Source organism: Heterocephalus glaber, unplaced genomic scaffold (genome assembly GCF_053883595.1).
Source record: "Heterocephalus glaber isolate CG9 unplaced genomic scaffold, H.glaber_assembly_v1.0 deba00001532, whole genome shotgun sequence".
Taxonomy (NCBI): Eukaryota; Metazoa; Chordata; class Mammalia; order Rodentia; family Bathyergidae; genus Heterocephalus; species Heterocephalus glaber.
Window position 1 is genome coordinate 22,397,028 of NW_028258330.1, and position 15,532 is coordinate 22,412,559.

General features: G+C 36.7%; 1 protein-coding gene across 18 annotated transcripts in view; it reads left to right on the forward strand.

The window, feature by feature from the left end:
* The window catches only part of Csnk2a1 (casein kinase 2 alpha 1), a 79,635-nt gene that overhangs the window by 12,122 nt on the left and 51,981 nt on the right, over positions 1–15,532 (forward strand). For 9 of the 18 annotated variants that reach the window (XR_015442000.1, XR_015441999.1, XM_087188790.1 and 6 more), the window contains one exon: positions 11,793–11,877. The exons of 8 other annotated variants lie outside the window; for them this stretch is intronic. The gene's annotated coding sequence lies outside the window, so the exon portion shown is untranslated. Of the gene's footprint in view, positions 1–10,471; positions 10,548–11,792; positions 11,878–15,532 lie in introns of all 18 variants that reach the window. One more of the 18 variants, XM_087188791.1, reaches the window with a different exon arrangement.

Below are 15,532 nucleotides of genomic sequence, written 5' to 3' on the forward strand. Positions count from 1 at the left end.
GTGATTCTCCTTCCTCAGCCTCCTGAGTGCTGAGATTACAGGCATGTGCCACCACACCTAGCTATCTCCACAAGTTATTTAAACCAGCATTTCTCAACCATGTACTGTGTTCTAGAATTACATATATGCCTCAATAAACTTGAAACATTTGTAGGTAAGTGGATGCATTTAAGACCATATTATATGAAATAAATTAGACACACAAGCCTAAATACTGTGATTTCTCTTATATGAGAAACCCCAAATGTAAATAAAGAGCAAAATAAAAGATAATAGGGAGTAGGGAGATCTATTTTCAAATGGGAAAGAGAACAAGAGATGGAGGGAAGGAGGAAAAAGGGATAGGAAAAAAATGAAGGACAAAATGGAAATAGAGCTTTTGCAAATGGGAAGGAGAGACCAAAAGTTGGAAGGAGCAGAGGGGGGAGGAAGGGAAAGGGGACAAAAAAGGAAATCAGATGAGTTATGTACATGTACCAACTTCCCACAATAAATGTAGTCATTACATGCTGCAAACATGTACTAACAAAACAAATAAATATGCCAAGATGCTAGTTTTTTTGGACCTCTGCCCATTTGTGTAGAGTGCAGTGTATCTAAGACAATGACTTTTGATCGTTTACCGTAGTGTGCTATACAAATAGTACTGTATTTTCTTTGTATCTTTAACTGTGTGTGTGTGGGGGGGGCACTGAAAGCACTGATTTCAAAGGTTCAGTGATTGAGTGTCCTATAACAGTTTTAAAATTCAAGGAATCAGTAATCTTAAAATAATATTGCTTTCAGGTTTAGGAACGGGCATTTTAAGGCATCTCTGATGCCTAAGGGATACGTGTATATGTAAAAATCTTAAGACTAACCATTTAAGGTTAAACACTTGTGAAGAAATGCATGATCTCTTTTTTAAGCAATAACATGAGACAGAATAAAGTTAGCTTTTATAAATCTTATCCACACCTAACTAAATGCCACTGTATCTTTTCTGAAGCTGACATTTTGTTAAATCATTCCTCAAGTTTGGGTTTCACACTGGAATAGAACTTGAAGCCTGTGCTGCATTGTTTCCTTCTCTTTCTCTAGGAAGGTCAGGTGTGCTTAGTTTGAGTAACCTAATTTTAAATATTTTATATAAATTAACCAAGTTAACCTTTTTAAATTGATTTCTTAACCATGTTAAAAAGGTATACTTGGGCTGGGGATTTAGCTCAGTGGTTCTGGTGCCTGCATCAGAAGCACAAGGACCCGAGTTCATTCCCCGGTACCAAAAAAAAAAGGTATAGTTACAGGGTATGCCTGTAACTCTACCTGCTTAGGTGGCTGAGGAAGGAGGATGGAAAGTTTGAGGCCAGACTGGGCAGCTTAGGGCAAAGGTGCAAATCTCTGGTATGCACGCTGCAGTGGGCTGTTTGTATCATTGAAAGCTCTAAAAGGTTTGCTATCACTGGCTTAGGGAGATCCTGTCTAAAAAATTTAAAAATTAAAAGTAAAAAGGGTGGGAGATGTAGTTCAGGGCTCCCTTGATTGGGAGGATAGTGGGGAGATGGATGTACATTTCCAGGGAGGGAGTGTAGCTTAGTGGTAGAACGCATGCTCAGCATATGCAAGGCCCTGGGTTCAATTTCCAGCATCATACACATACAGAAACACACAAAATGTACATATACCCCAGGCGTTGTGACACATGCCTGTAATCACAGCACTCAGGTGGCAGGAGAATGGCCATGAGTTTGAGGCCAGCCTGGACTATAGCGAGACCTTGTCTCCAAAAAAAGTACATTTCCCACTTGTCTAATTTAGCTATTACTAATTCTGCTGTGGGACAAATAGATCCCTCTGAACCTGTAGTAATTTTTTTTTTAATGTACATGTATACTTTACTTTTTATACATTTCAGGGAGTTTATGGGCTTTCATTGATGAGCTTCAATTTCGCCATAATTTGTGTAGTCCACATAATCATTTACCCTTTTCATTATCTTAAAATGTATTTATAATTGTAGATGTATATTCAGAGTAGAACAAACAAAAATTGATAACTTAGAGGCCTTCAGGACTCACGACAGTAAGAAAAGAATAGAGTTCTCCTGGTTTACAAGTGATATCTCCTCCATCCCTTCTCGGCCTTTTGGCTAAGGTCAAGTGTAGTACAAGTGACATCTCCAGTGGGTGTGTTTTTAAAGAGCCCATTGTTAGACAGTAACAACTCAGCAGATGCAACTGATTTTTGTCAGTTCAGAAGTTAAGAATTCATTGTTGCTAGTCAGACAGACCTCCCTCCCTCCTTTCTTTGTACCTTTGAGAAATAAAGTTACTTAACTGAAAGCATCACTTTTTAAAATAATTATGAAAAATTTAATACATAATTCAATTTAACAGCCAATTCACTTTTTTAAAACACTGGAAAACTTTTACACACATATTACATGTGTATGCACATAATATATGGCCTTTGTGTTTAGCATCTTTCATTTTATCAGTGGTTCATTCCTTTTTGTGGCTGAATCCATAAATGTCCATGGATATACCATTTTGTTTAACCATTCATTGTCAGCTGATGTACATTTGGGTTTCCACTTTTGGATGCTACTAGCTTGCTTTTCTAATACAGCATATGGGCCAGAGATTTAGCTCAGTGGCGCCGTGCCTGCCTTGCAAGTGAAAGGTCCTGAGTTCCATCCCCGGTACCAAAAAAAAAAAAAAAAAGATAATCTAATATAGTGTATATATTTATGAATTTTCAAGTCCTGCTTTTCTTGTATCCTACATGATTTGAAATATATTTTTACTATAACCCTAGCTGTGGTTATTTTGAGATGGGGTCTCACTATATTGCTCAGGCTGATCCCAAATTTGTAAGCTCAAGTGATCTACCACTGCTGGAATAGGTAGAACTTTAGGCATGTGCCACCATTCCTAGGTTTAGATGTGTCTATTAGACAGAATATGGTAGAATTCTTTCCTTTTTTTACTCAATTAATATGCTATAAAACTGACTCCTTTTGTGTGTTACTTTTCTATAAATTTTAAGACTTGTGGATTTGAGTATCTTCCATCAGCCAGGACACAAAATAATTCCATCACCTTCTGAATATTACCCTTAAGAGTCACACCTACCCTCTCACCCTGATTTCTGATAATCAGTATTCTGAGTTACTGTGGCTTTATCTTTTCAAGAATGTCATATATTCCACTGCCTGCCTCGTAAGTGCCAGTTCCTGAGTTGGATCCCTGGTACCAAAAAAAAGGAATGTCATATAAATTGAGTCAACTATTTAGTATTTTGTGACTAACATCTTTAATTTAGCCTATTACCTTTGAGATTCATCTAAGTTGTGTTTATCAATTTTTAATTTATTTTTATTGACAAGTAAGTAATACTCCTTTGTAGCGATAAACCTTGAGTGACATTTTGGTTTCCATTCTTTCGTGATTATGATTAGTGCTGTTGTTAGCATGTATATAGGCCTTTGCAACACTTTGCAAGTGTTTTTATTTCTCTAGGGTAAATTTCTGAGTGGGATTACTGGATTATGTGAAAAGTATAAGATCAGGGTCCCCCAACCCCCATAGAACTCCAGAATTCCCCGGCCCTAAAGTCAGTTTTTTAAAGAAGTTGCCAAACTGTTTACTAGGATAACTATACTGCACTATTTTGTATTCAAACTAAGAATTTTAGTTCTTCCATATACTCTTTAGCACCTGGTATTGTCGGCATTTAATTTATAATGTTGAAACTATTTGCCACTGAGCTACATCCCCAGTCTCTCCCCCCTCCCCTTTTTGAGTGTCTCACTAGGTTCCCAGGCCTGTCTCTTGGAATCCTGCCTCAGCTTCCCAAGTAGCTGAAATTACCATAATGACATGTGCCACTATGCCTGGTTTTATTTCATTTTTTAATTTTTATTATAATTATCATTATTTTATTATTTTATCATTGTAGTGCTGGAATCAAACCCACAGCCTCTTGCATGCTAGGAAAACATTCTACCACTGAGTTACATTGCCAGCCCTGAAATAATTTTAGATTTAAAAAAAGTTGAAAAGGTAGAATCTTTATATGCCCTTCACTCCGTTTCCCCTAGAGTTAGTATCTTATATAGTCATGATGATACTTTATCAAACCAAGAAATTAACATTGATTGATATAATACAGTTGAGTACAGACTTGATTTCAGAATACCACGTTGCATTAAATTATCAGGTCTCCATAGTGTGTTCTAATCTGTTGCAATTTCTCAGTCTTTCCTTGATTTTTTTTTTTTTTTTGGTACCAGGAATCAAACTTGGGTCCTTGTGCTTGCGCAGCAGGCAACAAAACCACTGAGCTAAATCCCCGGCCCTCTTTCCTTGATTTTTATGAGTGGAACACCTTTGAAAATTTTGTAGAGTGTTCTTCAGTTTAGCCTTGACTGGTGCCATCTCAAGGTTAGATTGTGGTTAGGGATTTTTGAGATATATTCATGCAAGTGAAGGGCTCTTCTCATCACATTATGTTAGGTTCATATGCTGTCAGTGTGACTTACTGCTTATCCTATTTCTGTAGAGTCTCCCAAGTTTCTCTATTGTAGAGTTAGTATTTCTCCCTTTCCATACTTACTTATCAGAAAGACTTTCCTAAGTTCAGCCCACTTTCCGGGGGGGCGGGGGGGATTAAACTCCACCTCCTCAAGGGAGGTGAATCAAATAATTTATGGATATATGTTTAAACCACCAGAGTGACTAATAAATACCTGTCATGGAGGAGATACTTTGAGGCTTTGCAAGTACCCTGTTTCTCCAAAGTTTTACTCATTAATTTTAGTGTGTCAGTGGATCATGGTTGCAGCAGTCAACTGATGATCTAGTGGTGATCTTTGGGTGTGGGGGGTTACCGGTGATCGAACTCATGACCTTGGGCTTATGAGGCAGGCACGGTACCACTGAGCAAAATCCCCAGCTTCTATTTCTTGATACATATGTATTAAAGAGGTTTTTTTTTAAGGAGGTTTTTTAATTTAACCACTTACCAGTCCAATTATTTAAATACAGGATGAACAAAAATTGCATATTTTTTCATTAACTTTTATAAGATAATATAACAAAAAATATAAAAATTATAGTTTTATCGAACTTGTTCAATACAAGAATTGACTGGTTGAAATGACACTTGTCCAAGCAGTGCTTGGGATAGTACATAAACAAACGCACTGCCCGAGTGACTAGGGGTAAACTGTTAGTGGTTAATCATTTCTATAATATGGATGGATAAGTATTTTATTAATTTAGGGTTACAATCTAATACTGTCACTGGGCATGGTGGCGCATGCCTATAATCCCAGCACTTGGGAGGCTGAGGCTAGAGGATCACAGTGAGTTTGAAGCCAGCCTGAACAACATAGCAAGACCCTGTCTTAAAAAACAAAAATAAAAGATACAGCCCAATACTGTTGCTTATTTTGTTTACATTGTTCCTCCTTTGGCCATTGACTCTCCTTCAAATTGGCTCCCATGTCCTTTTGACTGCAAGGTTTGCCAGGCTGTTATATTTTTCCTGCCTCTATCTTAAAAATCAGCCATTTTTCTAATAGGCCCTCTCTCCTTTTATTGAAGAATGATCTTTAGAAGTCAAACTCTGGATCCCACTACTCAGTGTTAACGTTTTTGGTTTCTTTCAGTAGTTAGGGCTAAGAGTCTGGATCCAGTAATGGCCACTTGTGTGCAATACTGTGAATTTTTACAAAATCACCTTTACAGTACGGTACTGTACAGAACTGTTTCATTGTCATGGAGTCGTTAGTCATTTGTTCTCCATCTCTGTGGTTTTGTCTTTTTCTAACTCAGAAATATACGATATATAGTCTTCGGGTCTGATTTTTTTTCACTTAACCAAATACACTTAAGATTTCTTCATGTTGCACATAGTTTACTTTTTCCTGATGAGTATTCCATTCTATAATTGTACCTCCGTTTGTTTATCCATTTACCTATTTGATACCTTGGCTTTTCCCCGTTTTTTCACAATTTGAATAAATCTGCTATAAATACATACAGGTTTCTGTGAACATAGGTTTTCATTTTACTGAAAAAATACCTAAGAATGACAATCTTGGTTGTATGGTAAATATGGATTTTATTTAACTTTATAAAAAATTGCCAAACTTTTCCAGAATGTTTCCCCAAGAATGAATTAGTTATATTCTTCTGCATCCCCACTAGCTTTATATCTTATCCGTCTTGTTCTGTTGATTTTGTGTAGGCTTAATTTTTTTGGTGTTGTAATTTTTTTATTTTAGCTATTTTAGTTGATCTGTAATATCTCATTTTAATTTCCCTAATGACTAACAATGTCATGTATTTTTTTATATTCTTTTTATCAGATTCTTTTAAGTATATCTTCTACAGAACAGAGGTCGTTTTTATTGCTACTGAAGTTCAATTTATCATTCTTTTTCTTTCATGGGTCATGCTTTTTTTAGTGTCTTGTCTACAAACTCTGCTTAACCCCGAGGTTGGAAGATTTTCTCTAAAAATTTGGTAATTTTTACATTTATATCTACAATCCATTATGGGGAAGAATCTTGCTATGTCATCCAAGTGGCCTCACTTGTAGCTGGAATTACTTGTCTAAATTTTTTTTTTTTTGGTACTGGGAATCAAACTTGGGACCTTGCACCTGCGAGGTAGGCTATAGCACCACTGAGCTAAATCCCAGCCTGTCTAAATTATTTTAATTGCCCCCCTCCTTTTTTTAAAGACATGTTCTTGCTTTTTTATAGTTTAGGCTGATCTTGAACTCACTGGCCTCAAACTCAGCAATCCTCCTGCCTCAGCTTCCTGAGTGCATGTACCACAACACCTGGCCAAATTATTTCTTACATAAGATGTGAGGTTTAGGTTGAAGACAAGACCATAAACTTTATGATTTTGTGTATTAATTTCCAACTGTTCCAAAATCATCTGTAAAAACAATTATCCTTTCTCTTTGAACTGCCTTTGTACTTAATGTCTTGGTCATGTTTGTGTATGTTTCTATATGTTTCATTCTGTTCCATTGATCTGCTTTTTATCCTTTGCCAGTCTCAAATTATTTTTATAACTATAACTTTGTAATAAGTCTTAAAAATCGGATAGTGTGATTCCTCTAGCTTTATTCTTTTCAAAATAATTTTGGTCATTCTAGTTCATTTGGACTTTTTTTTTAATGATATAGGGTTTAACTATAGTTGCCCCAACTGGCTTTGAACTCCTGGGCTCACACAGTCCTCCACTTCAGCCTCCAAAGTACCTGAGACTACCATCTTGAGCCACACTCCTCCTGGCTGTATTTCTCTTTTAATCCAACTAAACAGTCTTGTCTTTTACCTGGATACTTTATTACAGTTACATTTAATATAATTAGTCGCATTTCAGTGTAACACTTTTTCCTTCCTGTTTCTTATGTTGTAAGTTTTGAGTTCTTTTAAATCTTCTTACCACCCTTTTTGTATTTTTTCACTTCCTAGTTTGGAAGTACATGCTAATTTTGTTGTATCATAGATGTTCTAACTTGTAGTCATGACTTGTCAAGGTCTAATATTAAAAACTTTATCTTTCCAGATAAAATCATCTAGACTGCTTTAATGTCATTTCCTGTTAATATGCTTTTGTTCCCATGTATTTAAAATCTTGTGTTTTAAAGATCCACGAGGATAACTGTGATTTTATATAGTCACCTTTAGAAATACATGCTTGATGATAGGAGTTTTTAAATTTTTGTTTGTTGAGGTTTGGGTGGATCTTTTTATTTGTTTTTGGTGCTGGGAATTGAACCCAGGGTCTCATATATGTGAGGGAAGTGCTACACCTCTGGGCCACATCCTCAGCCCTTTCTAAAATTTTATTCTGAAGCCAGGTGTGGTACATGCCTGGAGTCCCAGCTCTGGGAGGCTGAGGCAGGATCTCCAAGTTCAAGCCCAGCCCTGGCAACTTAGAGACTTTGTAAGACCCTGTCTAGAAAAAAGGTGGGAGGCTGGGGCTGTAACTCAATATGAAGGCCCTGTGTTCAAGCTCTAGCACTGCAAGTAACTAAATAAAATAGAATTTTGAAACAGTGTATGTTAAGTTGCCCATGCTGTCCTTGAACTTGTGATCCTTCTGCCCCAGCCTCCTGAGTAGCTGGGATTGCATGCATGTACTTCTAAACCTAGTTTAGAGCATTTTTCAGATGGTAGAATTGTAATTTGGAAGTTTGTTCTATTTTTTTCTTCTTTTTAGCACACTGTAGTCGTTCACCTTGGCTTCATTGTTGACTTTGGAAAATAAGCTGTTCTGATATTCAAATGAAATCTTTTTTTCTGCTTGTTTTCAAATTTTCTTTGTCTTTTGGGGTTTTTTTTGTTGTTGTTATATTATTGTGTTTTGTTGTAAGATTGGCTGACTTTGCTTGAGAATTGTTAGCTTCAGAAATCTGTTGGGTCAATTGCAGTCCCAGTTCTCTATAAGAAAATTTTTCCGTGATATTTTGTGCTTGTTATTTTCTTTGTAAACTATGATACTATTTATACCTGACATGTTTAGGATCAAGTAAAACAAAACTGTTTGGCAGCACTTTTTGTGTTTTGAGTGACATCATAGTGGCTGCATAACTCATCTACAGCATCTACTCCATTGTTCATTTTGTTGTAAAATGTGACCATTTCTGGCTTCATTTGTGTTGAGGATCTACTAGCAATCTTTTTGTTTTTGTTTTTGTTTTTGAGACAGGGTCTAGTTGTGTTGTCCAGGCTAGCTTGGAACTCACTATGTAGCACAGGCTGACCTTGAACTCCCAGGATCCTACAGCCTCAGCTTCTGGAGTGCTGGGATTAGTTTACATCATGGTGTAATGTTGACAGAATCAATACTACTTTGTTGGGCCGGGGATTTAGCTCAGTGGTTTCATCGCCTGCGCAAGCGCAAGGACCCAAGTTCGATCCCCGGTACCAAAAAAAAAAAAAAAAATACTGCTTTGTTTTTTTCTTCACCATATAGGAGGCCAGTGTTATGTCTTTCTGAAATTCAAAGACGGTGCTATTCATTTCTCTATTGTGAACTTGCGACATTTTTTCAAGAATCTCTTTGTTCTTGGGAATATTTTCTGTGCTATACAACTGGTGTTCTTTTAGCAAATGTAACATCAGTGGGCAACTTAATTAGTGAACTATACATGATCATTTTGTAGCTTTTTGACTAGTCAAATATTTATTTACACATGAGTGTTTTCTTCCTCATCTGAATCCAGATCTTCACTTTGTACTTCTGTCTCATCTCTTGCTAACTTCCTGATTCAAATAACCTAGCCCATTAATAGAAATAGGAAGATGGCCTAAAAAAAAAAACTTGAATTCTTGTTTTGGAAACTAAGAAGCTCTGAACACATTTTCAAGATTTGTCTTCACTAGTGGTAGTGAACCTATGACACATGTGCCAAAGCGAGCTACTTTTACCTAAAAGGTTCACCATCGCTGGTCTACACCCTCTTAGCTGTCTTTCTGGTTATTTTGCTTTGTGACTTTAACAGTAAAATGGATTTATGTGGGGGGTGAAGAAAGGAAAAAAAAGAATTAAAATGGTTATGAATTAGTGGGGTTTGTTTTTTAGCACAAATGGTAACATTTGAATAGAGTACACTGGTAATCTTATATGCAACAAGGTTGCTTATCTGTTGTGCTTCTTATAGGAGATGATAAAGTATGCTGGCCTTTGGTCAGTTTAGGAGACAAAATTGCAAGTCTTTAGTATTCTTGCTGGGCAGGAGTATGACCATGAGTTTGAGGCCAGTCTATGCAATGTATTGAGTTCAAAGCCACCCTGGATTGCATAGTGAGACCCTGTCTCAAAAAACAATCAAAAAGAAAAACCCAAATAATCATCATCATCATCATTTTATAGTTCTTTACAGTTTCTTGTTTTAGTGTTTTTCATCTAAATGTTTCCTATGCATCTTTTAAGTCAAAACTAAGTTTAAGTGTTTTTTTGTTTGTTTTTTCCTCTCCCATAGCTTTTCCCCAAACATTTTAGGTACTGTATGTATTTATTGAGTGAGTGATAGATGGATGGGTTGTTAAAATATCCTTTAATGTTTGCTGAACACCATAGTAATTCTTTCAAGGGCTGATCGCTTGAGAAGGTAATGATCTATTTTCTTTGTTTAGGGAGAGACACTTTCTCTTTATTTTCCAAGGTCTAAAAAAAAATCCCCTCTGGTAATGAGGCATAGTTTCCTGGTACATAATAAATGTTCAGTTAAGTGCTTAATGAATGAGCTTTTCTGTTGATTTGGAAATTAAGGGCAACTATGGATATTTGAAACAAGTAATTCAGACATTAGCTATTCATACTTCTTTGTATTCATTTGACCTTCTAATGAGTGCCTCTTTTGTAAAGGGAGAAAAAGGCATGTTTGTTTTAAGTTTCTATCTTTGCCTTTACAAAAAGACAGGAAAATATAGTTATGCTTTCCCTGAGTTCTGCAGATCTTGTTCATCTCTACCATTCATGATGTCGGTTTGCTGCGAAGAACAGTTTATTTTCTACAGCCGTACTTAAAAGGTAGTGTCCTTCATATAGCTGTCTTTCCTCAAAGTTCCAGAATGGTTTTGTTTTGTTTTGTTTTGTTTTTAATGCTAGGAAAGTCTTCCATAAAAAATGTATTAGCCAAAATGACTAATCAAAATTATACAGTTGCCTGGTATTAGACCATTACTAAGGTTCTAGTTCTCTTTTTAGTTGCCATATTGGAAAGCAGGAATTAAATAGAGTAGAAAAAGACTAGAGGGAGAAGGTGGCTAAAGGCAGGAAATTTTTTAATTGAAATTAATTCTATATATGTTTATATCAGTAAATTTAATATCTTGGTAGTGCATAATTTAGCCATATTGTTTAATAGAGTTTTCATTTACTTATATTGGATTGAATAGGCCGTGGAGAGTCATGTAATAGCTTTTAGTGTGGTCTGATATTAATAGGGAAAAATTTTTGGATAGAATATTTGTTCACAGGCTTCTCTTAGGCTAAACATTAAGTGAACAAGACAGCCATGTCTTCAAAGTCAATTTGAGAGCTTTTAGGTAGACATACTGGTCTGAAATTGTTAGCCACTAAAATGATTCCTCTTTTTATGTAGTTATGTGGAGACATTAAGGACTAAGGATAATTTAAAATAGAAATTGTTAGGAAAGGTGAGACTTTTTCAGTTATTCAGATTTTCTTTGGGTATACTTGTATTATGAACAGTAGCTTGAAAAATTGACCTTCTAGATATCCAGTACTTGGGCACTTTCCCCAGCTTCCCAGTAAGCTGTTAAAAAAATTTCAAAACCAAGCTATAATCCCAGTACTGTGGGAGATTGAGGCAGTTGGGTGGCAAGTTTGAGTCCAAGTGTTCCAGGGATCGAACTCGGGACCTTGAGCCTGCAAGATAGCGGCACCACTGAGCTAAATCCCCAGCCCCAAATGGAGCTGTTTTATGACTTAGCAATACACTGTCTTAAAATTAAGGGGGTAGGGCTATAGATTTTAGCTCAGTGCCAAGGCCCTGGGTTCAATCTTCAGTACCCCCTCCCCCAAATTGCAAGAATAAAATTTTTCCAGTATTGTCTTAGTTTGAATTATTGGGGAGGAAAAAATAAGTCTTAATTGTAGTTCCAATACCTAATAGAACATAACACTGATTTTGTCATAGAGGCACATAAATATGAACCCACTTTTGTTCTTTAAAATATTTCTATTGATGAATTTTTAATTTTAATGTTATGAGTTTCATTATTTTTATTTATTTATTTATTTTGGTACCAGGGATCAAACTCGGGTCCTTGCCCTTGTGAGGCAGGCAGCGGAACCACTGAGCTAAATCCCCAGCCCTGAGCTTCATTATTAAACAGTGAGTACTTAATAGGAAAAAATAATCACAAAATAAAGTTGAATTTTAAATATTTATTGAATGTTTATAAAAAAGCATCAAAATTTTCAACATTGACTTTTTTGGTGGACAGAGTCTAAAAAAGAGCAACACAAATAAGTTCTTATCTGAACTACAGTGAAAATGCCAGTAGCACTTTACCAAAAAAAAATCTTTACTTGTTATCACACCTAAGGCTGTCTGCACACATGATAACAGCATGTTCTATACACACCTATTACACTGACACCACATATGTTTTGCTTTCCTGCCCTTTCTGTAGTACATGCTTGACATCTCACTGGTCTTGCTGTTAGGAGTTTCTTATATTATGCAGTGTGTAGTTAACAGAAACCTAAAATATCATAAAATAAAGTATTCTTGATATGTACTGTGTGTTTGGAACAGACATCAACATTTTCATATCAGCTGTGTACTTGCTTACAAAATCTAAAGGATAGCATCTGAAATAAATTCCTATATGAACTACAATGAAAATATCAGTAGAACTCTACAACAAAAATAAGCTTTGCTTCAGCTGTCATACCCAGTGCAGTCCTCACACATGACAACTGTATGTTCCATATATGTTCTGCACATCTCACACTGGCAGCACATGTGCTTAACTTTCCTATGTGGCAGGTCATACTTGTTACCTCTCCTCTTCCTGTTTCATGAGGAGCATCTTACTGTATTGTACAACACGCACTTAGCAGGGAAGTAAGATAGCAATAAAATAAAATACCAAATATGTAATGACTCCTTAGACTAGACATGAACATTTTCACATCAGCTGTTTACTTGCTTACAAAACCTAAAACATAACATCAGAAATAAAAACCTATGGGAACTACAGTGTAAATACAAACAAGTCTACCACAGAAATAATCTTTTCTTCAGGCCGGGGATGTAGGCCAGTGGTGCTGCACCTGCCTGGCAAGCACAAGGTCCTGAGTTTGATCCCCTATACTGAAAAAATAATAATAATCTTTGCTTCAGTGTCGCACCTGAGGCAGTCTTCACACATGACAACTGCATGTTCCATATACAAGTATCACACTGATAGCATGTATGTTTTTGTTTTCTTATCCTTTCTTCTAGGGCACAGTTGACATCTTTTTCCTGTTGTCATAGAAGGTCTTTGTGAAGTTCTGCTTGCCTCTTCACCTGTCAGGTCACCAGTGTGCTCCACAATTTTTTTGTGTAGTTCCCTCGGCACAAACTTTTTTTTTCGTTTCCTGTAAATGATCCCTTATGAGTTTCCAGTCCCAATCCTTTAAGAAAATTTCTCTATGATATTTTACACTTGTTATTTTCTTGTAAACTATTAAACTATTAATGCCACATTTTTTGGGGGGGTACCGGGGATCGAACTCAGGTCCTTGCACTTGCGAGGCAGGCAGCAGAACCACTGAGCTAAATCCCCGGCCCTGCCACACGTTTTTAAGATCAAATAAAACACAGCCATTGTCCAGTGCTTTGTGTTTCAAGTGACATCATAGTTGCATGATTAATCAACATCTACTCCACCTTTGGTTTGTTGTAGAAAGTTTCCATCCCAGGCTTCCATTTTGTCAAGGTTTCCCTATCAATATTTCCATCGTGGTGCAATGTTGAGGTCAGCAGTACTAGTTGTTTTTTATTTGCCGTATGTAAGGTCAGTGTAGGGCCGGGGATGTAGCTCAGCAGCACTGCACCTGCCTGGCAAGCTTAAGGTCCTGAGTTTGATCCCCAGTACTGGAAAAAAAAAAATCAAAGTCTACAAGACCAATATAAGTTTTTCTGAAATCCACAGATTGCACTGTACAATTGTCTGTTTTGAAATTGAACCATTTTATTTGGAATATCTGCTTGTTCCTGTGTACTGTTCCTGTGCTGGACAACTTGTGTCTGTTAGCAAATGTAACATCAATTGGAAACTGGTAAACCAGTTGTTGAATGTCACGTTCCAATTAATTTGGGAAATGGGAGCAACAAGTCTGTTCACAACATCATTCGGTTTATTACTATATGAAATAAGGACCTGATGACTAAGTTCCACGATAAATGTCTAAATTGAAAGCGTAATAAGTCCTCACATCTACAAGGGCATAAATCTTTAGGCCATATTTTGACCTATCACTTTTCCATAGGTCTTTCACATTCCTGTGATTACCATGAGAAATCCCTGCTAAGTATAGCAGACCTGTAAATGCTTTTAGCTCAGCTAGTGAGGTGGCATAGTAAGTACATTTTTTAATATGGTTGTTGGTATATATAAAACATTTTGCTTGCATTTCAGCCTTTGTGTATTTATTTTACAGCTGATAATTCACTTTTGACCTCCTCCAAAACTTGCAAATCTGGTTTTCCATGTGCCATTATACTGAATTGGGCTATTTCTACCAGAAAAATCAGAAGAAATCTTTTAACAAATCCTGGAGTAGTGTGGGTCTATTGGACCCTCTGTGATGCTTGGGTAAACATACACAAAACCAGTTAGCTGGAGCATAACATGGATAAAAATCTCATTTTGCCACTTTTGCACACGTGCACACACCTTGCCATTCATCAAACCAAGTGGGTAAACACAGATTGCATCTTGTATCCTTCAGGGAAAGGTACTGAGATGCCAGCTACTATTACACTAAAGTGCAAATTTACAGAAATTTAGAAAAGTAAGGAATGGGTCCACTGGACCCAGTGTTTTGCCCAGCAGTTTAATAGAAGAAGCTATTGGGAGAAAGAAAGCAAAGGAAATAACTGCCTCATGAACTTCTTACTTGTTTTTTTCAGTTCCAGTTTTGTACATGAAGTGTTAAGTGCATTGTATTTTGATGACAGCTTTATTTTCATTTCACTTTAAATACAGATTTTGTTTTTTCTTTTTCTGGTACTAGGGATCGAACTCAGGACCTTATGCTTGCGAGGCAGGTGCAGTGCCACTGAGCTAAATCTCCAGCTCACTTTAAATATGAGCCCACATCAGTTCGATCAACAAATACTGAACATACCACAAAATACAAAACCTTAGCCCAGGTACTACAAGTTTAAAGGGTCTTGTCCTAGCACTTGGGAGGCTGAGGCAGGAGGAGTTTAAGGCCAGCCTAGGCTACATAGTGAGACCCTGTCTCACAAAAAACAATACACACACACACACACACAAGCACGCACGCACGTCTTGATTTTTTTGAAGGGAGTTAAAGGTCCAATACACAAAGTAAAATTTGAAGATTGTGTGTGTGTGTGTATGTATAGGAAGTAGTAAAATTGGGCCTGGTTACATGTGGCTGTAATTCAGCACTGTGCAGATTGAGGCAGAAGGGCCTTAAGTTCAAGCTTGGCCTGGGTAATTCAGTGATTTAGCAAGACCCTGTCTCAAAATAAACAGTAAAAAGGGTTGGAAATGTTGTTCAATGAAAGGACCCTGGATTGTTTTCTAGTTAACACCAAACAAACAAATAACTAAGAAAGTAGTAAGTTCTATAGGAGTGAAAGGCTTAAACAATTTGACTTTAAATCCCAACTCTACCTGAACTGGGCATTTGTAGTCAAGCTACAGAACTTACTTTGGCTGTTTTCATATTTGTAGATCATGAAAAGTAAAGCTTGTTTCATAGAATTGTTGAGATAAGTAAGCATTTAAAGCTGAGAAGCC